Source organism: Lontra canadensis, unplaced genomic scaffold, assembly GCF_010015895.1.
Source record: "Lontra canadensis isolate GAN:19392208 unplaced genomic scaffold, GSC_riverotter_1.0 scaffold918, whole genome shotgun sequence".
Taxonomy (NCBI): domain Eukaryota; kingdom Metazoa; phylum Chordata; class Mammalia; order Carnivora; family Mustelidae; genus Lontra; species Lontra canadensis.
In genome coordinates, this window is record NW_022631902.1 from 1 (window position 1) to 22,924 (window position 22,924).

Genomic DNA, 22,924 nt, shown 5'->3' on the forward strand with positions numbered 1-22,924 from the left:
TTCTTTGTTCACGTCTCTCAGGGAACGTTCAGGGGCACCTAATTAAATCAGATTCTTCTATGCTTTTCCCCCTCTCATCCCCTGTTCTTGCAAGCTCCTCAGTCACTAAGGACCTGAAAAGAAAAAACCAAACACTGAGCTCCTAGGTTATGGGTGAGGAGGGAGCAGAAGGCTGGCTGAAGACAAAGCAGAAGGGGACACCGGGCAGCCTCCCCCCACCCCCACTCCTGGGTGTGACAGGCGCGACCTCCTTCCAGGAAGCTCCCAACGCCCAGGAGGAAGCTCCCAACAGCTCTTAATGTTAAACCCTTGCTCGAGGGGAAAAACCACCTTAACTCGAAAATGGCAGGGCCTCAGAGATCTCGTAGGTCCTCTTTAGCATATGGAAGTTCTTTTGAAACGTCCCTTTTTCCTTCCCTCCCCGGCAACCGTATTTGGGTCGGAAAACAAGAAGGAACTCTGACCCTGTGGTCTGTCATTAGGGCCCAGTGATTTTTCACCAGGGTAAATAAAGCGTGTCACTGGCGCTCTCGGAATCACACCTCCCTAGCAGAGAGCAAATATGGTTGGCTGCTTCTGTGCATTTCTGGCAAAAGCCCTAGCGTCCCACTCTTCGGAGAAGCCCACATACCACAAACACACACCTCGAAACCTCAAAAAGACTTGGTCACCTGGGTTCGTCGGTAGGTCGAGCCTCTGGGGCTTTCGCATCGAGATCATGGCGCCCTGAAAGGAGCACAGCAACGGGTTCTCCGCTCAACGAAGACTCGCGCAAAGAGAAGCTCCGTTCCAAACCGCGAGCTCAAAACGCAGACTCACCCGAAGAGGACACACAGCCTCCTCACAGAGAGCATAAACACCAACGCTCTGACTTTAAGACCCTCGATGTTCCCCCGAGGGGGTGCACCGTTCCTGGAGATACTGCAATACCAGGTCGATGCGTGGAGTGGACGGAGCAAGCTCCTATTCCATCTCCCTGCTCCAAAAATCCATTTAATATATTGTCCTCGGATAGAGGACGTATCAGATATTAAACTGATAAGAACAGATACTACACTTGATCTTAGCCAAAAGGCCGAGAAGCGATAGCCGTCGCCCCTCGAGCGCGTCGGCACCCTGCCTCTCGCATATCTTTTTGATCACGGTGAGAAAAGTCACCCTCAAACGAACTCGCGCCTTCTTCCCTTCAACCTGACAGTACGCCATCCTCACAACTCGTTCGGCGTACATGCTTTGTCAGATCATTAACCGGCTTCGGGCTTTCACCCTCTTTACTGTTTCGCTCCCATCGGTCCCGGGGAGAAACTGTCATTTCTAATTTGCATGTCCCGCCCACACGCGCGCCCGTTTCCTGGTTTCCTGCCCTCCCGCCTCCGAACGGAAATGCACGCCGGTAGCCGTAGTCCCGGAGCTCGTTCAGCCTCGTTTCCTAGGAGAAATCCCCCGGCGGGAAAGACGCGAACAACTCTGGGAGGTTTTTCTTGGCAGCATCTCTCCTCTCTTCTTTTTCAACATCCTCTCCAACGTAAGCTACGTTGGAAGGTTTCTGCCCTGAGCACCCACCCCCTGACATCGTCTGACTGCTGAGTCCTGTGTATAGGCATGATGGGGGAAAGAACGTTAGGGTTCCAAGCCTGCGGCCAGAAAGAGTTCTTGAGACGTATTCCGTGCCAAAGGGTGGTTTTATTAAAGCACGGGGACAGGGCCCCTGGGCAGAAAGAGCCCCAGCGGGGTCCCGGGGAGCGGTCCCCTTAACATACTTCCAAGTTGGGAGCGGGGGGGTCAGGGAAAGCGTGAAGTCTCCAAGGAATTTTGGAAGCCAGGTTTCCAGGGCCTCGGCGGGGCTGAGCTGTTGTTGTTATTACCTATTACCGTCCAGCAAAACCGTCGGTGGGAGACCCTTCAGATGTACATCGGTGGGCCGTATGCTTGGGGGATGATTGCCAACACGAACCTTGCGGGGTTTAGAAATAAAGGGCTTTTTATGGGTTAAAGTAGACTTACAGGATCCTGGTGGGTTTCAGGCGAGGGTTGCCTTCTGCCCTTACCAAAGTGTTAACATCGAGGCCGTTGAGTCCCTAGGGGAAAGTCACTCTGTTTCCAGGACTTGCCAACGGGCTGTAGGTAGTAGGGAACTTCAATAATTCTTCTTCTGCCTTTGTTTCCCACATCATTCCCCCCGTGAACAGTTTTGACCCATAAATCTTTATAGTTTTGAGGGCGGGAGGTCTCATCTTCTGTGACTTCTTCCTGCTGGACGGGGGCATAGAGATGTCCCTACCTATGGCTCAGCGTTGGTCAGTCGGGGCTCATGCAGGTAACGGGAGTTACAAGAGGCAGAGGCAGCTGAATCCAAGGGAGACTGCGTGTGTGGAGATCTTCCGAAGTGGGAAGGCTCCTCCGCTGGCTTGAAGCTCCGGCAGCGAAGGGGCCTCGACGCCAGCTGGAGAGAGATGGGAGAAAACAGCCAAACGAGATTAGTGTAACCTAACCGAAAGAAAAAGAAGCTCGAATAAGAGTCCTCTCGTAGTTGACAAAAATCCTTTGCCAGTCCAGGAATTTAACCAATCACTAGAGGAAAGAGAGGGATTGTTGAAAGCACCAATGTGAGTACTCACGTCAGACACCCAGACACATCCCGCGATAACCCGGAACGTCTACACAGCGTTTTGGCGTTCTGCTCAGCACACGTTCGTTGAAACACCTAACGTCGTGCTACTTTGTAAACCTGTTCTCAATTAGCGATAATCGCGCCTCGGATAAACCTCATTGGCTACGATACTGCCACTGCGCAAAGCTTGTAAACCTGTTTTAAGCATTTGTGCTGTGTTAGTTTTTTAACAGAGAAATGCCGTGTGGGGTAATCATTTAGGGCCTTCACCGTGTACTTCTTTTTTTTAAGATGTTTATTTATTTATTTGACAGATCGCAAGTAGGCAGAGAGGCAGGCAGAGAGAGAGAGGAGGAAGCAGGCTCCCCACTGAGCAGAGAGCCCGATGCGGGGCTCGATCCCAGCACCCTGGGATCATGACCTCAGCCGAAGGCAGAGGCTTTAACCCACTGAGCCACCCAGGAGCCCCATTCACCGTGTACTTCTTAAGAGCTTCCGTGTGCCAAACGACATCGTCCGGTGCCAAAGAGGGAACGAGAATGGGTGTTAGGCGGTCATACCGATGAGACGCAGAACGTGTTCACCGCTGTTTCTAGTTGGGAAGGTTGCCTGGGTGGATGACGGTTTTCATGCTGGCCAAAACCCACAGCACCGTGGCCTGTCCAGCCTGGGGGAAGCCTTGGACACGAGCTAGACTCTAGACTAGCCATCGGGTCCTGATGCCGGGCTCCTTCAAACTGCAGCCAAAGTATCAAGGCCTACTCCATTTCGGAGGGCCAACTTTTTGAATCTGTGTCCTAAAAGGCAGTCCGTGGTCCCTCTGTAGACACCGAGGGAGTCCAGATCCACGGACAACTTTTCTTAAGAGTTTTTGTCACCTCCGTGGCCCCTTCTACCCAAATCAGTAGCCTGGTGTGAATCCTGTATTACGTCCCATGGGTTATTCTGGGGTATAAAGGTGTTTTCCTTCATTATTAACAAGCCAGGCCTGCGCATTTCTTGGTCTGAACGGGCTGCACGCAGGGACTCCACTGGAGGGAAGACGGATCAAAGACTCCGCCTCTGTCTATTCTGTGCTGCCCGCTTCGCCGCACGGTCCAGTGGGCTGTTTCCCTCAGATTCTAAGGTCCTATCCCTTGATGCCCTTTGGGGCGAATTTCGGCTCTTCCTTAGGCAGGTGTACAGCCTTGAGAAGAGTAGTAATTTCAAGGAGGCACCTGGGCGGCCCAGTCGGTCAAGGAGAGTGATAACCTCGGGCCCCTATTTGATTGGGGAGTTAGGGCTTGTTAACAATCCCCTTTTCTTCCAATTTGCTCCCGGGGCACGTAGGACCAGGGAAGCATATTCGGAGTCAGTGTGAGTACGAACTTGCAAGGCCTGGGCAATTGCCAAGCACCAGTGAGCACTGTGGCACACGCACCCAGCTTCTCATGAAGCTGCTTCCGGTGTAGACAGGAAACGGTTGCCGTCGGTAAACCAACCGTCACAGGGGCATCTTTTAAACCTGGTCGGCCGGAAGACCGGTAACCTCTGAACAGCTGCGCTCTCTAGAAGCACGGCGATCAGGTGCGGGCCTAAGGGAAGCTGGGCCGAAAGTCTGACCGGTTTCAAGAATCAGCTCAGGCACATCTATATGCGTAACCCGGTACGTCGTAAGTCTGCCTCCCATCGTCCACTGGTGGCCTTTGGTCTCTGAGACACTCGGGACCTGATGTGAAGTCATCACAGTCAGGGACTGTCCCGTGGGGAGCTTCGAGGCTCCGCTCTTCCGGGAGGGCTGTTGCGTGCTTGGCTGACGCCTTGGCTTGCAACTGGACCTCGGCAGGCGGGGCTTCTAGGAACAACAGGGCTAGGAGGGGTGAAACCGTCGAGGAGCCCTTGATGTCTGAGGTCCGGCCCTAACGGTGTCCTAATTATAAGGAATCACTGGCAAGCGGGAGAAGACTTGCCAAGAGACGAGGGCATCCCCAAGGGCACCATCCAACCCAGCCATTATCTCCACAAGCCCACCGTCACCCCTACAGAGTCGGGTGCGCTCCGGCTTTTAGGGAACGATTCTGTCATCCCAGCCACATAGAATGGGTCGAGCTGCTCGCCGAGTTAGGCAGTTGTTGGGGAATCGATCCCATTCTCCGGCCGGTTACGTCATCACGGGCCCACGGGATCCCGTGACTATCCCCGGCAGCACAGAAAGCACGAGCTTTTCCGTCCGTCCGCACGCGCTATCGTGGTACTTTCTCCGACGTTCACCTCAACGGGTCTGGCTTAGGGGAACAACAAACACTTAAACACAATCGGATCGAGAATTTACCATCCACGAAGGTGTGCTCCTGAAACATAATTTTTCTCTCTGAAACAACCCGCCCTTTTCATCAGAGAGGGCCACTGGACGTATTTCAAGCGCTTGAGAAACAAGTCCGGTTTTGACAAACTCGGCCTAATCGTTCACACACGCTCAGCAAGAATAACGATCGATCGAGCATACAGGTCTCTTCGAATCGGCTTGGCTGGAACTTTGATGAGGAGTCCCTAGGTTGAACTTTTAGTAGTCTCTCCAGGCCAGGAGCCAAGCCGAGGACTTGCCCTCCGACGTGCCTGTCGTGCCGGTCGATTTGGCCAGACTCCTCTTCACGGGGTCCCCAGGGCATCCCGAGGTTCCCGCACCTGCCAGGACGTGACGTTCCTCCCTCACCTCGCGAGGCGGCTGGGAACTCCGTAAGCCCAAGGTTTCCGAGGGGTTCTACGGCTCCGGGTTCCGTAAAGGCAGCCTCCGTCCCGTAGAGCCGTCTGCTCCTAGCTGAGGCTGTATGGGTCTCTCAGACACGACCTCCCAGTCAAAGCCTTGGTAAAACAACCAATGTCTCCCACGGTCTCCTGTTACAAGGAGAACAGGCTCCATCGAACTCACGCGAGTGGCTACGATCGCCACCGAAGAAAGAACACTTACCGAGGCCTTTTGAAGCTTAGAGGGCTCGGACGGAGAGAAAAGGGAAACGCTTCCGTCTGTTCACACGTGAATCCTTTATCGCGTCTGCGTAAGTCACAGACCTCTTGAGAGACAGTTTCCTTAACCTGGAAGAGTCCTCATCAGAAAACCAGCCATGTTTCAAACAAGAACCACAGAACTACAAGCATCCTTTTTTGCACAGGCCTCCATCCAGTCGTCGGCGACTTCGCACACTGTCCTACTCGGAACAGACCTAGATGTCCGGTGAATTTAATCCCAGTCATCATCCAAGCAGAACTTCCAAGTCTCGAGTTCCCAAAGACCACGGAAAAAGCTCTCTCAACAGCCGCCCGCGAACGCCCGCGGGCGGACGGACGTGAGATGGACCATCACGTCACGTCACCTCTTTGCTCACAAACTGCAACGGAGACCACAGGAGCTGGTCTGACCTTCAGCGGACCTCGATACAGTAAGAGTTTCACGTTTCCTGCTGGCCACTTAAAAGACACGTCGATCTTCATGGAACCCACAAACTCAACGGTGTTTAGTTTGTGTTAGAATTTAGTTAGAATTCAACTGTGTTGAATTCCAGGGGCTCCTGGGTGGCTCGGTGGGTTAAAGCCTCTACCGTCAGCTCAGGTCATGATTGCATCAGGATCCTCCCCAGGGGCAGCTTCTACCCCAGACGCTGGCCGGTTGGCCCGATGGCGGGGAGATCAGGAGCAACTGGAGCGGGCGGGGTCGGGGGTCGGGGGTCCGGGTCAGGGTCGAGGTGGGGGTGGGCGCTCTCCTTTGCTCCCTGACAGCGAGGGGAGGAGGAGCCAGCCCCGGTAGGACGGTAGGACGAGGGCAATGCAGAAGCCAGTCAGGCCCGCCGCACCCAAGGAGTCTCCAGCAGGAGTCTCCAGCAGGAGCGAGGAGACAGGAGAGGCAGAGGGCCGCCAGAGGGCAGAAGAAAGGGTTCCCGGTTCCAGAGCTCATGGGCCCCAACAGAGGAGCAGATGCCGTGTTCTCCCGCCAACGAGGGGGACTAGGCAGTCCCCGCCGGGCCAGCGAAGACGGGGAGTCTCCCCGAAGCAAGTTTCGGGGGCTGCTCCGGAACATTCCTTCCGGCCCCCGGCCCGAGGGAGACCAACCGCCGTTGGCTCCAGTTACAGCCGGTAACCCGGGAAACGAGCGAGGGAGAAGTCTAGTCCCCACATCTACGAGGAGGAGGAACAGTGAGAGGCAAGAGTCCCCTTTGCTGGGGGGCGGGGGGCCCGCTAGGTTTCCTCCAGCCGCCTGGCTTTATCCGGAGGAGGCCTGGCTAGATAATTATCATCCAGTAGGGCAGGAGGGGAGTTTTGCCAGCCGACCCCTTCAGGCGAACACATTCCCCAAAAGGCCCTTAGGTCGGGGGTCCTGGTGTAGAGCCCTGAAGGTCCCCTAGGTCCATCTGACCCATTTCCCGCAGAGGACATCGAACCGATGGATCCCACCCGACCCGTGCAGGGTTACAGGGGCTCAGTCCTTCCCTAAGTTTTGCAATCCCAATGGTTTCCGGTGGGTTGAAAGGCACCCCAAGGGAGAGTCCTTGGGAACTGAAGACACGAGAAGGTCCATCACCTAGACGATCCGCACCCCCACCCAACCCGACTGCCGGGCACCGTCCCACGCAGGATAGATCCGAGGTCCGTGGCGTCAGAGCGACCCGGGGCGTCCCCCGAAAGATCAAATCGCTGTGACCGCCGCCGCCGCCGCCGCTAAGGGCCCCTGGAGGAGGGAGGCTACCGTACCCCCCGCTCCCCCACCGCATCCTAGGCTACAGACGGGCGCCCGGCGTGGGACCGAAACACCGGGCCTCGAAGGTCGTGCCGTGAAGGTCACGCCTTACTTTACCCTGCCTTGAAGAACTCGCTGTCTTTAACCCATGGAGAACGCCGGCAGAGTTTTACAGGAGGAAATTACCGAATTCTGTAGCTCACGGAGTTCGTCGAGGACACTGAAGGAAAACCGTAAAGACAGACATCCACCGGGACCAAAGCGACATGCCAACCCGGCTAGTCCTAACAGGGAACTAACTGCCCGAGGAAAGAGTCCCCGGGAGGGTTTGCACGCCATCGGGTACCGGTTTCCGCCGCAAGCGGCCGGACCGGGGATGTGACCGGGATCACCTCAGATCCATCAGGAGGAAACCTCCCACGGGAGTCTCAAGACGGGCAGCCGACCCGGTGACTGAGGTGGCCGTCCCGTGCCCAGGACAGACAACGTTGCATAAGGACAGCAGCAGAGAGAGGGCATCAAGTTTCTGGGCCAGGAAGACCCGCCTCCTTGCAGAGCCCCCGAAAGGAGAGCAAAGGAAGAGAAGAGAAAGTCCTCGCCAAGTCTGCACCGCGGCTGAGTCCGCGTGAGCCTCGGGACTCCAAGCCGCCCGTCCGGGCGCCTCAAGGTGGAGGAAAGAGGGTGAGCCTTCGAAGCCCAGGGCCGAGGAGGAGTCCTTGAGACGTCTTGGGCGCCGAAAGGCGACTCTGTGAAAGCTTGGGCACGGGGCCCCTGGGCAGAACGAGCCGAGCCACGCTGGGGTCCCGGGCAGCGGCCCCAGCGGGCATACTTCCAGGTTGGGAGGGGGTCAGGGAGAGCGTTAAGTCTCGAAGGGATTTCGGAAGCCGGGTTCCCAGGACCTCGAGGAGGCTGAGCTGTCGTTGGGAAAAGGTCGTTTATCACCGTCGCATAAAACCGTGGTCATCAGGCCCTTCCGAGGTATGGAACGAGAGAGAGAGAAAAGTCTTGCTTCTTGGACAGAAAACTCATTCCATACTGCAGTTACCACAGGGGTCCTCCGGTGGACCCTCTTAACAACGTGTCAACACCATCCAGCCAAAGACCACCAGGAACACACGCGTCACGAGACCAACCGGGCCATCGCTTGTTGCGAAAGTGAGAGGGGACGCGCTTCGGGGCGAGGGTGTCCGCAACGGCTTAGCACGGACGGGATGTGAGCCCGCGGGACGCTGTAAGGCAGGGACGGGAAGGGCGGCCGCGTTTGCTGACACCCCCCCCCCCCCCCCCACCCCCATATGCCACTTTAGCAGACAAGACACAGAGATTGTTTTTGAGCTGAGACAGACAGAAGGAAGAACTCCGCCCTCTTCCCACCTGCCTCAAAGCGGGACGTGAATGTGTACAGAAGCGAACCACTGACAACCCCGGCTCCTTCTTGGCCCGGGGGACTGGCCCCAGAGGACTCTACCTAACAGACTCTACCGGCCGGCCCTTATCTTCCGCGATCCCCCCGCCCCCACCCCTTATATTTACCTTCCTACCGTTGGCCCCCCCCCCCAGACACTCTAAGCCCTTCTACTCTGTCTTGTCACTTCTCTGAAAATTTATAATTTTTTTTTTTTCCTTCTTGTTCGTTTTGGGTTACGGGGCTATTTAAGGCCAAGTTCTAGCCACCCCACAGAGTTCCTCAGCCCTCCGCTTCTCCCGTGTGTTTGTGAGATATACGCACGAATCCACTTCGGTTTGCTTCTCTCTGGTGAATCTGTCTTTGGTCACAAAGCCCCAGCCACCCCCCCACCCCACCCCGCCCCAAGAACCTCGAAGGGGAGAAGGGAAAAGATCTCCCGCTGCCCCACAGATGCTTTCGGGCAGTCAGGGGAATTCAGTGATTGGGAAGCTGAAGAAATCTTACCCAGGAGAAAGGAAAACCAGAGCGCAGCCAAAGCTGCCGGTCGGTCCCGCAGCAGTTACTCCCGTTAGCCAGGGTACGGGGACGTGTTTGGTCCATTCTGTTGTTCGGACAACGTTCTTCTTTGCTGTCTCCGTTCCCACGTGACCCACCACCGGGTGGGCCTCGCTCCCGTCTTGACTCGCCACGGTCCCAGAGCGTCCTGGCCCCACTCTGATGTCGCAAAGGAAGGACATCTCGCTGACGCTGGACTCGGGAAGGCCTGGAAGGGGAGCTCTCAAGCCCGCACCACTCCTGCCTAACCAGCAGGAAGAAGGAAGATAAACATTATTCTGACAAGGGAGAACCTTCTGGAGCAGGGAAGGTCATCGCCTGCCTGTAAGGAAAAGGAGGCTAGAGCCCCTCTTGCCCCAGCAGCAAGGCACTAACCACCGCCCGCCTTTGAATGGGAAACCGCCACAACCTCAAAGTCTCGCTCTTCTCCCGCGAACTTGTGTTCAAAAGCAAGCCTCCCCAATGTCCTCCGTGAATCGAAATTGAAGCTGACTTTCCAGTGACGGAAGGAAGGAAGGAAGGAAGGAAGGAAAACAAACCAACCAACCCGACCTCCCCTTTGCCTCTTCAGACCTGCTGGTGGCTCCCCGTAGCTTGCACGCCCCTGACTGCGATGCCTCCGCCATCCCCGAACAGACTCTTCTGGCCAGTAAAATCACTGGCTGTTCTCTTTCTAAGGCGGCCGCCCTCGCGGGAAACCGTCCACGGCCAACCGGAGACCACCCCGGCCTAGCCGCGAGCGGCGGGGCAGCTTCCGCGGCCGCTTTTCCTTCTCTCAAAACCGAAGACACGCCGCGGGGTCTCAGCGACCTTACTTTCCCTGCGTCTCGACACCGTCTGCTGGGTCGTCAGCCCAGGCGTTATTTCTGCCTGCCTGCCTGCCGTTATTCCTCCCTCCGCGGCTACGACCAAAACGTCTACAAGGACCTGGAAATGGAGGAATGAAGGCATCTCCCAGAGGGGAGAGCGCTGCAGCGGTCTCGGCACACGTCGCGCCGCGGCACCCACCGTCCTCCCGTTTTCTCCCTGCCGTAACAAAGAAGTACCCAGCCCTCCTTCCTGAAGGCAGACCCCCCAGAATGGGAGACACCATCCCCGCGGGCTCCACGTCGCCTTTGTGGAATGCAGTCGAGAACACGGCCAGAGGAACCCGCGTCGGTGGGACCCATTCGCGGAGGGACAGCTCCCATCGCAGGTCTGCAAATGACGATATTCCCCGATCTGATATTCCGAATCTGCAGTTCAGCAAGGGTCACCAAAAAATGTCTTCGACGGTTACATTTTGACAAGGCAAGCGCAAGAAGAACCGGAAGGAGTGGTGAGCCGGACCTGCTGGGGATGGGTCGGAGGTCCGGACGCGGTATCCCACAGGCCCGCCGGGTGGGACAGCCGATGAGCAGTCACCCTGGCAGATCGCTGGGAGCGTGTCCCAGGATGCAGGTCTTTAGACGCGGAGAACCTGGAAAGGACGAAACAACGGTTGGAACATGTAGGCGTGCTACGTTTCCATTCCCACCGTTTCCCACCATGCTTTATTTTCACAAACTTTCCGGTAAGGGCCTCTGGATGGCCGGTAGCAAACGTTGACGGTGCCTAGTTTTCCCTGGCCTGCGGAGAGCTGGGGCGAGCCACATGAGCCCGGTGGGGACGCTTTCTGCCAGCTACGTTCCGAGGCACAGGTGGCACCAAGGATGTGGTAAGGGGACAGAGGGTACCTGCAGGGAAATTAATCTCTGTCAGGAGGGATGGGAGGACATCGGGGAATTGGGGGGGTGTGGTTGGGGGTGAAGGGATACGGAAAGGTGGTACGGAAGGGCGGAGGGAGGTCGGGGGATGGACGCGGCTGTAGCCATTCATTGGTCATTGACCAGGTCGAGCGTGGGAGAACTCTGACAGAGGCCAGGCAGCCAGAAGGACACGAGCGTGTGTCAGGCAGATGACAGGAGCAAGAAAAGGCAGAAAAGGCAGCGGGCTGTAAGGGACAGTAAAGTGGAAACCCAAAGCCAAGGGTATAAGAGGCAGAGAAAAAAAGAACTGTCACCCAAGGAGAGTAAGAAGGCACATCTTCCAGAGAAAGCAAAAAGAGCAATGAAAGACCTAAAACGCGGCTGCAGAAAGAGACCAGAGAGGAGTTAGGAAAGAAAACCAAAACAAGTAAAGGGGGAAAAAAATCACTTTTACACCCCAGCAGACTGCCGCCAAGGGGACAAAATCACAGCTAAGAAGAAAGCAACCAAACAAACGAAATCATAGCTAAGGAGAAAAGAAGCAAACAAACAAACAAAGCCACCCAAACACCAAGAAAGAACAGGCAAACGAAAAGCAAAAAAAACTGCCATACTAAACACCTCTTATGTTCACCATCTTTGCGGGGAAGGTGCACCGTTCCTGGAGGTACTGCAATACCAGGTCGATGCGTGGAGTGGACGGAGCAAGCTCCTATTCCATCACCCTGCTCCAAAAATCCATTTAATATGTTGTCCTCGGATAGAGGACGTATCAGATATTAAACTGATAAGAACAGATACTACACTTGATCTTAGCCAAAAGGCCGAGAAGCGATACCTCCACGCCGCCCCCGCCCGGCCACCGTCCTCACATGGGCCATATTCAACTCACGGTGACAGCCCAGACCCTCACTCCTCGCCTGACTTCCTCTGCGCCGTCCACGGTCCCACCCACATCCCCAGACCCTTTTGGGCAGAGGCTTCCTTCTCCTCCCTCCCAACCAGAAATCCCGAATCCCTGGCGGCCGCGGCCCTCCCTCGCCCAGCAGCCTCTCCGAATCTGCATGGCCCGCCTTCAGCTCCCCGAGGAGGCGCGGCCGCCCCGGCCCGGCTCCGCCCTCCCGTCCGCCGCCGCGAGCCGCGAGCCGCAACCCCGCCGCGCGCGCGTCCGGCGCCGAGACGCGGGGCGAGGGGCGGCCGCCGCTCTGGGGGCTGCCGGGAGCCCGTGAAGGCCAGACCTTACTTTGGGTCCCTTTTCGCCGCCCCGCCCCCAGCACGGAACGCGCACTCCACCCGCGGTTCCGTGCCTGAGGACTTGCCTCCCGCACGCTCAGCCGCTGCCCGGCGCGCCGCGACGGCGACGGCTCTTCAGCCAGCACCCCCAGCCCCTCCCCGCGCGCCACTGCTCCGCTCGGTCCGTGGCCTCCGGCCAGGGCTCCGGCCGGTTCCGACCCCAGAACGGGATGTCCCGGATGACACCCGTGCAACGGAACAATTCCCGCTGCCTCGGCGTCACTGCGGCCCGCCGACTTTGCTCGGAGCGACACGCACGGACCCCAGTACCTGCCAACTGCGCTCTGCGGAGGCCGGCCCCGTGCCGCGGCGCCCTTGCCGTGCGTGCGGCGGCGGCGGCGGCGGCGCAGTGGTCCCCGCCACTCTCGCCGCGAGAGTGCCTAGAATTCCGGCGGACCTTCTCGGGCGCCACCTCCCTCCGCAGGCTCGCCAGCAGCTCCGCGTGGCCACGGAGTTCGGATGGCTGGCGGGGGCGGGGGGCGCGAGGGGACGACCTTTCCTTGTGGGTGGTGAAAATGGTACCTCGGCGCCATTTGGATGTGCGCCTCTCCAGTCGGGCCGAAGGGTCTTCTCCTGGGTGTGAGCGCCACGTTGCTGTGCTCTCGGAACGCTCGGTTCAGGCACTTTGGCCCCTTTCTGGCTAGGTGAATTGGTGGCGCTTGGATCTGTCATTTACATATTAAGGCGGCTGGCCCTCCGTCTGTCCTCTAAGCCTTGAATATTTCCTTCTGTGGGAGAGCGGCCTTTGGGCCTCGCTGAGGATTCCAGGTGCTTAAGGTGCCACGGAAAGTTATGGGGTGGGTGGATGGGTGGGGGGGGCGGCTTTGATCTGCGGGTCCTGGGTTCGAGCCCCACGCTGTGAGTAGAGATTGCTAAATAAAGACACAAAAAGTCGTTATTCAGATCACGTCCTTCGTCCGTTTACTTTTTTTATTTTTAAAGATGTTATTTATTTATTTGACACAGAGATCACAAGTAGGCAGAGAGGCAGGCAGAGAGAGGAGGAAGCAGGCTCCCTGACGAGCAGAGAGCCCGAAGAGGGGATCGATTCCAGAACCCTGAGATCATGACCTGAGCCGAAGGCAGAGGCTTTAACCCACTGAGCCACCCAGGCGCCCCCTCATCCGTTTTTGTTTTTGTTTTTGTTTTAAAGAAAAGTGTTTGGATGTTGAGTGCGAGTTAGAAAGGACTTCACCATGACCTTAAAAATAATTTCCTCAATCCTCCCTCGGGTCTTTTTCTTCTTCCTTCTCAACAGCTAAATCTTTAGCCCTTTGGTGTCTGCTCTGCAGAACAGTGTAAGCCAGTGAATTTTTCCTTCACAACTTTGAGATGACCCCTTGGATCCTAAAGGGCACCACGCGTATATTTTTGTAACATTCCTGGTTTTTTCCTCTCTTTCCGGTTCTTTTTTTTTTTTTTAAGATTTTATTTATTTATTTGACAGAGAGATCACAAGTAGGCAGAGAGGCGGACTTAGAGGCAGGCAGGGGGAAGGGGGAAGCAGGCCCCCCACAGAGCAGAGAGCCCAACCTGGGGCTTGATTCCAGGACAACGAGATCATGACCCGAGCCTAAGCAGAGGCTCAACCCACTAGGCCACCCAGGCGCCCTGTTTTTTTCATTCTTTTTTTTTCTTTCTTTCTTCCCTTCTTAGTATCTTTTTTTTTTTTTTTTGAATTTTTAAAGATTTTATTCATTTATTTCACAGAGAGAGAGAGAGCAAGCACAAGCAGGGGTAGCTGCAGGCAGAGGGAGGGGGGAGAAGCAGGCTCTCCGCTGAGCAGAGAAGCCGATGCGGGGATCGTTCCCCAGACCCTGGGATCATGAACTGAGTTCAAGTAAGCTCTCAGGTGCTCTACTGACCAAGCCAGCCAGCCACCACCACCCCCCCTTGGATTTTTCTTTAAAAAGTGCAGAACAGGGGGCACCTGGGTGGCTCAGTCGGTTCGTGGGACTCTTGGTTTTAACTCAGGCCTTGATCTCAGGGTCCTGAGATGGAGCCCCACCCTGGGCTCTGTGCTCACCGCGGGTCTGCTTGAGATCCTCTCCCTCTGCCTCTCTCCTTACTCACGTGTGCATATGTGCGCTCTCTCGCTCTCTCTCAAATAAAAAACAAAATCTAAAAAAAAAACAGAACAAACAAACAAACCAGAGCAGAGGTTCTTGGCTGGCCATCAGTAGAGCATGCGACTTTTTTTTTTTTTTAAATTTTATTTATTTATTTATTTGTCAGAGAGAGAGCGAGCGCCAGCGGGAGAACACAAGCAGGCAGAGCTGCAGGCAGAGAGAGAAGCAGGCTCCCCACGGAGCAAGGAGCCCGATGCCGGACTCGATCCCAGGATCCTGGGATCAATACCTGAGCTGAAGGCAGCGGCTTAACCAACTGAGCCACCCAGGCGTCCCGAGCATGGGACTCTTGATCTCAGGGTCATGAGTTCAAGCCCTACGTTGGGCCAAGAGCGTAATTAAAAAAAGAAGAAAAAGAACAACAACAACAACAACACACAGACCTGACCGCCTTCAATTCTCCGAGTCCACGGGATTGACCCATGGTGTCCATGCAGATGATGGCTGGGCACCCATCAGGGAGCCCAGCACTGAGAAGTGACTGTGATCTCATTCCTGCCCTCTAGGCATTCATGGTGGGGGGGGGGCGGGGGGCTGCCGGGTCACTTGTATGGAGACTACTTCTCAAGAGAATGGATGCCCCTTCGTGGAGCAGCAGGCACTGTAGTGTGGACAGACCCTCAGACAGAGCAGGGCGCCCGGGGATAAACCTCTTGTCTTTTCTTACCTGGGGAAACGGGTCTGCCCAGCAGGTCGTAACTGCCAGCCACTGAGCTGGGGTCCGGGTCCCAGTGCATGGGACTCTAGGCCTCCTGCCATCACCACGGGCTCTGGCTCAACCAACAGACCTTTACCACTTGCGACACCACCCACCAGGGCACTGCTTGGTCCTGGGAATAGAGAGAAGCCAGATGCCCTTCCTTTCTCCTCCCCGACCCCAAGCAGGGATCATCCGGCTCAGGACCCGGATAAGACATTTGCCCAAATGGCCAGAACCCCAGGTTTCCATGCACACGGGACTGTGAGAGATGAACACATGCTTGTGGCTCCCACCTGGCCATGACCCCCTTGAGGCCCAAGGCCTCTCCCATGGAGCTGGGTGTCCCTAACGGGAGCACGCGATGCCTAGTCAATAAATGAGAAGGTGGGGCGGAACACAAAGCCAGCTGAAGCAGGAAGGGCTGCCTGACACCTCAGGGGGGCTTAAAGGCAGAATTTCAGGGCACGTCGACAGGAGGGGGGAACCGGGACATTGCAGTCTGAGGCAAGAGTGGCTGGGGGGTGCTGCTGCCCTCGGAACAATCTGTTACTTAAACCGTAACCCCTGGAGGATTTTACTAGTTGCCATGCACATTTAGATATGGCCTTAAGAAATACATATACTGGCAACAGGTCTTTGGGGAGAAGGATGATATACGACCGTGAAGATGGGCAGTTGGGGATGCCTGGCTTGCTCAGGCCGGGAGGCCGCCTGCTTCAGGGAAGCCGAGCACCCGGGAACGCCCCGTCAGCTCCGGGTGGAACGCAAACCGCCGGCTTCCCTTCTCCGTTACCGCTCCTTTCTCTTCCCAGAAGCACCCGTTGTTAGTTAGATGAGTCCTTTGAATGTGCTTGGTTAACTCTAAACTTTACCCTCCTCCTCGCTTGTCCGCAAGACGTGACTAACTAACGTTTGACCTTCATCGGTCCTTCTGTTGGCAATTGTTTCTATCCAATAAAAGTGAGACTGTGGAGTTGCTCGTGGCAGCAGTCCTTTTCGACTGTTGTCCCCTGCTCCCAATCTCTTGCAGCTGACTTGTGTGTGCCTAATTCTTCTCCCTTCGCCGACTGGAAGCGGCAGTGGGGGGCAATAAGGGAAGGAGGGGAGGGTTTGATCCGGCTGACCTGCCCAGCCACGATCTGGGCCTCAGACTATCCCAGGGGATGCTTGCTTCTGATGGGCTCTTTGCTATCATAATCGCCCCCTCACCCCCGTGTCCCTTCCTTCACAGACTCATTCATATGCCCAACTCGGCCAAAGGTTCACCTTCCAACAGGAAGCCCCCACCCCACTCTGGCTGGAACCCTCCTCTTTACATCAGACTCTGATCCAATGGAAGGCAGGATCACAGAAGGTCCCCTGGTATCTGTAAGGTGCCCTTACCCCAGGCCCTCCACTCACCACTGTAAACACACCAACCCAGTCTCCTCCCCTTGCTCTCAAGCCCTTTTTGAATTGGCCTAGGAGCCGCCTTGCTCTCCCTGGAAAGCCTCATTACGTAAGCTATAGATTTTTTCACAGCCTCGTGGTTGGGGGGGGCGGTGTCAGTCTCCACATCTAAAACAAATCTGGACAACGAGCTTGGGGAAGGCAGCAGGGCAAGGCAGCTCCGTCTCACGGGCTCTCAAGAGATTCCGGGATATGGGTCCAAAGGCCTCCTGACCGGACTGGGTCGTCTCCTGTCTGTGTCAAGACCGGGGAATCCCTCCTTTCCTCATCGGTACACTGTTTCCTGAGTGCCTAGGGTGTGCTGAGCACAAAGCCAGTCCCGGGACTGTCGGGAAGGGACCCGTGCCTGGAGCCCGCCCAACACTGTCATTGTCACAGGGAATGCCTAGTTCAGAAGCTGACTCAGGGCATCTTCCTAGATGCTCCCAGGAGTACTTCCTGCACATGGCCTTGGAGGTCCACCAGCCTCCGCCCCGGCCCCAGAGACTCGAATTCCATTGCTGTATGGCGGTCCTGGGGCATACGTCTGATTGAAACGAGAAACCCCAGAGATTCTGGAGTACCACCAGGGTGGATAGACAGCGGCCACAGATCTTAAAGAACAAATTTTCCTTCCCTCCCGGGGAAGCCCTTTGTACCCACAACCTCAGCTGCCTGTTCTTTGTTCCAGATGGTTAAGGGGGTGCGCAGAGCCAGTGGAGAGCTTCCTGAAGGAGCCAGATTGGAGTCCTCTAGGTTGGAGGTCGGGTCACACGTGCAAGGACGTTACCTAGTTCTACCAAAAACTGCTCCTCTGCACCCTTGGCCCGAGCCCACCTCAAGGGCAGAAGGGGACCAGGAGAAAGCAGGGAAAGCACTTGGAGAAGAGGCAGCAAACACGTGGAGAAACCCATCCCGATGGCCACCGGCACACAGATCAACCAAGGGCGGTGCCACGGGGCAGGAAGGTCAGGCTCTGCCTACTCATGCCACAGTTGCTACACCTCGCCGCCCCAAATCTGTGCTACTGAAAACCCCCGCGCGCCAGGACCCTAGGTGCGAAATGAAACGTCACTGAGATTAACAAACTCAAGAAACTCAAAAAGAAAAACACGCTGAGGAAAAGACACACTTGTCCTAGTCGGCTTTTTACACCATAGGCATTACCCCTGAAGGTTGGTCACTGGAAGTGCTGCGATTACGAGGTCCATGTGTGGAGTGGTCGGAGCAAACTCCTATTCCAGCTCCTCGCACCAAAAGTCTGCCCCATATGTTGTCCTCGGATAGAGGACGTATCAGATATTAAACTGATAAGAACAGGACACCTGGGTGGCTCAGGTCGTGATCCCAGGATCCTGGGATTGAGTCCGGCATCAGGTTTTCTGCTCCGGCAGGGAGCCTGCTTCCACACACCCCCCCACCCCGCCCCTCTCTCTCTGTCTGCCTCTCTGCCTACTTGTGCTCTCTGTCAAATAAATAAAATCTAAAAAAAATAATAATTAAAAAATAAATAGACTAATAAGAACAGATACCAAACTTGATCTTAGACAAAACGTCCAGAAGCGATGCTGGCCGGCCCGTTCTAGCCGCAACCGCCGCGCCGCCGTCCTTATTGCACTCCCCGGGAGCCGGGTCACCCTCTGTTACCACTCCTGGCTCACTTTCCCGGGGCGGGACGCTCCACACGCGGTTTCGGTTGCAGAGATTCCCCCGCATTCCTGGTGAGTTTTCACATCCCCTGCCGCTCCCTCGCCCTCTTCCCTAGAGGATGACCTGCTGTTTGCATGCCCCGCCCCGCCCCCCGGACCCAAGCGAAAGGGCCGGAACCTGGGTGGGTGCCTGTGTCCGGGAGCCGGCCTCCGCCCTACCCACCTCCTCTCCAGCCTTCCGCGACCGAGACACCTCCCCCGCCAACCGCTCCCCGGCCCCCGTCTGTTTTTGTGCTCGATGGGTGCCCCGCAAAACCTGCCCTTAGCCGGAAGGACCGTGAGACCAGCACCGCAACCTCATGGACTCCTCAGGGGCCGTGGCCCTGCGGGGAAAGAACCCTGATGGCACCTCCCTCGTGCGCCGGACGCACCTGCCCTGCAGGCTTGGCTATCCGCGTTGGGCCCTGGGTACCCCGGAGCGAGCTGAAGTTCTTCTCACCCTCACTTCCCAGCTGGGATCCCCGAGACCCGGGAGGTTAAGAAACGGGTCCGGTGACCTGCCGCCCTCGGCCTGTGCCCAGAAACGGCCCGCGTCTGGAGCGCAGGCCCCGCTCGCTGCTGGAGTCTGTGGGAGGGAACCCTGAGAACCGAACCTGGCCCTCGCAGGGTAACGAGGGCGGCTGGTTCGGACGCATCTGCGTGGGCAAGAGGGGACGCGGGTAGTACGATGGCGATATTTGTGCTCCCGGCCCAGCGCGGCCCTAGCTCTGGGCTCTGTGACTCTCACCAGGCCTGGGGTTGCCCCCCTCTCCCTTGGTGGAGAGGAAATCTCTCTTGCCCTCGTCCTCAGGAAGTGCTCGGGTGAGCCTCCGAGAGGCGCCCCTCTCGGCCCCCAGCCTCGTTTTAACTTTCTCCTGTCGTTGGCACCAGCACGGAGAAGATAGGTCCCCCAGGCGCTTGGTCCCCAGATGGCCTCCTCTCCCACCCCAGCCCCGCCCCCCGCCAGGCCCTGGAAATCCAACGTGGACTGCTTTTTATGCCTTTCTGGCAGCTAGAGCCATGCCCAGCTCCCAGACATCCCTAGAAGGGAGGAGCGAAGGGATGAGGCTCAAACCAGGTCAGCCATCAACCCCGCTTACCCAGCCCCTGGTGCAGGCTTCTGGTGAGGGCTCTTCCCGCCTCCTCCACACAAGACCCCTCTGCTTGGTTCCGGGGTCTTCAGGAGTCACCGGATGGGTTCCCCGGTATTTTGACCTTCAGGCGCTTGCACTGCCTCTCCCGGGAAAGACGCTTTCTTCGCCTTCTAGTGCACGCGTTGGCCTCTTGCGCGTTCACGGGCTCCGGGGCATCCGGAGTGAGAACCCCCTCCCCGCCGTGCCCCAGAGCCCACAGAGGTCCACACCCACGGAACAGGGTGCCACCCTCACCAAGAGCCATGTGCCTCCAGCAAGGTGTCGCACCCTCGTGGTGGTCCCTGCTACCCTCACCGGAGCCAAAGATCTGGGGCGGGGACTGAACGTTCTCCAGGGACATCTGTTTTTGGAGCCTGGCGTACCTAGTAGCTCGTCAGACTGTCGGATTTTTGCCCAACTCACAGGTGATCGATTCTATCTCGGGACCGTTGTCCTACGCATCTCTCTTTGTCCGTCCTTGCTCATCTTTGCATCTCCGTATGTGAAGAGCCACATTGATGATCCTTCCCCTGAATTGCATGATCTTTACTCATGTTTTATCCAGTCGGTCTTTCCTCTTTCCTTTTTCTTTCTGACCCCATTCCGGGGTCTCCTGGGTAATTTGGAGATGAACCCCGCCTCTGGTAGACTGGCAGATATTTGTTCCCGGTTTTGTTCCTCATTTTCTTCCTCCCTTCTTCCCTCCCTCGCTTCCTTTCCTTCTGTTTCTCCCCTTCCTTCCTTCCTTCGTTCCTTCCTTCCTCCCATTGGACAGACATGAGCATTACATAGTCAAATGTTTGGTAAAGTTGCCCACTAGGGTCTGAGTCCTAGGTGGCAGTTGGGTCGTCTGGGAAGACGTTGCTGGACAGAGTGAGGAGCACAAGAGGTTCTTTGCGGGGGAGGGTTGTGGGGGCGGCCAATGCTTTGAAAGACAGAGGGAGGAGGCAGGTGTGGGCTGGGAGAGCCCCAAGCCCCATGGCACCTGACAAAGGCAGGGCCCTTAAGGAGAGTTTCTGGAAACAAAGCCGGCCGGCTAGAGGAGCCCCACATCCCCAGGGTAGAAATGGCCCGGCCCCAGTACCCCCACCGAGCTCAGGACCGAGGGCCCCCGAAGGATGCTGGCCGGTATGGGACTTCTACGGCCACCCTTGTGGGCTTCCCCCCATTCACATGCCCACCGTGCCGGGTCTGGGGTAGCCAACAAAGGCCGGTGGGGTCATTGGGTCTGTCGGCCGCCCAGTGTCCCCTCCACCCTGACACCCCACGTTTATTTCAGGAAGGCCTGCCGCTGCTGGGAGCCTGCCCTGCCCCAGTATCCATGGTCCCCCGGCAAACAGCCATCTCCCCAAAGGCCCAGCAGTGTGCCAGGAGCCGCTTTTCAGAAGGTAGAGTCTTTGGCATCGGTGGCCCGGCGGCCTGCTCCAGAACCCGCAGGTAGAGCCCGCGCTGTGATCCTTCCCCGCAGGGGCTCCCATCAACTCCACACAACATGTCTTTCCTTCAGGGACCCGCCCACTGTCATCGGCACGATGGGGTCCGCCAGATCCCGTGGCCCAGGCCCAAACCGCAGAGCTGCCCCCACTGCCCTGCTCCCCTCAAAGGGCTTGAGGGCCCTCTTCCGCTCCAGGCCAGCCTGAGCTGAGGGTCTTCCCAGTCACCCAGTGTGTGAGCCCAGATGGGGTGTCTCAGTGTGTGGAATGTGTCCCTTCCAGAACGCGAAGAGGCCCGCTGGGCCCTGGGCTTCCTTCTCTCTCAGTTGACTCGGGTATAAAGAGGAAGCAGTTTTCTGGGCTTCGGAGGGGATGGCCCTGCGCGGGGACCACGACAGGACCTCCTGAACATCGTGCTGTTTCACTGTAGGGTTTACCTCCCTCTGTGGTCAGGGGTGGGGTGGCCAGGGGAGTGTTCGGGTCTCTTGATGGCCTCTGAGGCACGTGCCCCCTCCATCCCCCCAGAATATCCTGCCTGATCGGGGGATGCAACAGGGGAATGGATTGACCCCAGGGCCCGTGCCAGGAGCAGGCGGCCCAGGCCACGGGTGGTGGTGGGGTTGGATGTGTCCCGGGGGCCAGATGTCAGCCTGTATCTGTGTTTTTCTCTCCCCGCTCCCCCGCCCCAGGGACTGTCTATCCTTTGCCCATTTTCTGTTGCGTGTTCAACTGTTTGGTATCAGTTCCTAGGATAGCTCATTCAATCAGTGGATAGAGAATCGGAAACAGATGCCTTGCATCAGTCAGTCAAGGGAACCCTCTGGTGGCAAAGGAATGTGCACAACTCATGAGAAGAAATCCTTTGCAAGGTTTGTAGAAATCTCAGGTCAGGAAACCATCCTGGACCCACGCCGATTTCTTGCTCCATTTTCTCTACTGGAGACCGTAAGTTCTCTCGAGGCTGGAGGCCTGTCTGTCTGGGGGTAGGAGGCGCCCCTGTCCTCGGGTCTTGGCACATAGCAGGCATTCAATAAATATGTTCTTTCTTCCTTTCTTTTTTTAAGATTTCATTTATTTATCTGAGAGACAGACACATAGCTAGAAAGGGAATATAAGTGAGTAGTGAGGGAGAGGGAGGTAAGATTCGCACCAAGCAAGGAGCCTGATGCAGGGCTTGATCCCAGGGCCCCAGGATCATGACCTGAGTGGAATGCAGATGCTTGAGGACTGTGCCACCCAAGTGCCCCCCATCAAATATTTCTTCAACTGTGGATAAACCCTAAGCTGTCACAGTGGTGTAACAGTATTAGTCTCCCCCCTTCCCCGCCCCCCCGCCCCCTCCCCCCCTTCCCCGCCCCCTCCCCCCTCCCTCCTCCCCCCTCCCGCCTCCCCCCCTCCCCCTCCCTCGTTGTCGTTGTCATCACCCCGTCAGAACTCCCCAACTGGCGGAACCTAATTGAGGGCTCCAATCCCAAACTTTCTCATACCAGCCAGGAACTGGGGAGAAGGAAAAGAAAGGAGTAGGGAAGGTGATGTTCAGGGTCTCCTGGAGAAACTTTTTGCCTCCGTGTAGAAGATAAAAAAGGACGCTTTTAAAACAAGGACAGATCGCGTGCCTGCACTCATAGGTCTATACATCACACTTTTCAGAAAAAAGAAAGTCGACTTACCAAGATGAACTACGTAAAAGCCACACACAGAAAAAAGAGAAAAGATAGATGATAAGCAAACACAGGGTGCCTGTTTGTTCTCCTATACCCAGAAAGAAGTACAATCTTTTGTAAATTTACCTTAAGAACAGGTTAAGTTCCCTACCTGAACAGCTAAAAGGAGAGCTTCCTGTAAGCAAATCCTCTTCTCAGACAAACCTAATGCTTTAGAGTCTTAACCAGCGATGCAAAGAAAAAAAACAAATAACACCAAGATAAAAAACCGCCCAGTTAGCAAAAAGAAAAAACTCGACAAATCTGCTATTGGTCACCAGAAAAGTTACCCCCGAGGGGGTGCACCGCTCCTGGAAGTACTGCAATACCAGGTCGATGCGTGGAGTGGACGGAGCAAGCTCCTATTCCAACTCCCTGCTCCAAAAATCCATTTAATATATTGTCCTC

General features: G+C 56.5%; 1 long non-coding RNA gene, 3 other non-coding genes and 2 pseudogenes across 4 annotated transcripts; 1 reads left to right on the forward strand and 5 right to left on the reverse strand.

The window, feature by feature from the left end:
* Positions 1–896: 896 nt before the first annotated feature.
* LOC116863333 lies at positions 897–1,087 on the reverse strand. The gene has a single exon (XR_004381801.1). It is a non-coding gene; the product is annotated as a U2 spliceosomal RNA (small nuclear RNA).
* A 1,577-nt stretch (positions 1,088–2,664) lies between these two features.
* LOC116863337 lies at positions 2,665–2,799 on the reverse strand. The gene has a single exon (XR_004381803.1). It is a non-coding gene; the product is annotated as a U4 spliceosomal RNA (small nuclear RNA).
* A 2,539-nt stretch (positions 2,800–5,338) lies between these two features.
* Positions 5,339–11,737, forward strand: LOC116863332. The gene is made up of 3 exons (XR_004381800.1): positions 5,339–5,348; positions 8,163–8,165; positions 11,660–11,737. It is a non-coding gene; the product is annotated as an uncharacterized LOC116863332 (long non-coding RNA).
* On the reverse strand, positions 11,655–11,845 carry LOC116863334. Its single transcript, XR_004381802.1, has one exon. It is a non-coding gene; the product is annotated as a U2 spliceosomal RNA (small nuclear RNA).
* A 5,884-nt stretch (positions 11,846–17,729) lies between these two features.
* LOC116863336 lies at positions 17,730–17,905 on the reverse strand (annotated as a pseudogene).
* A 4,906-nt stretch (positions 17,906–22,811) lies between these two features.
* On the reverse strand, positions 22,812–22,924 carry LOC116863335 (annotated as a pseudogene; the record flags this gene model as incomplete).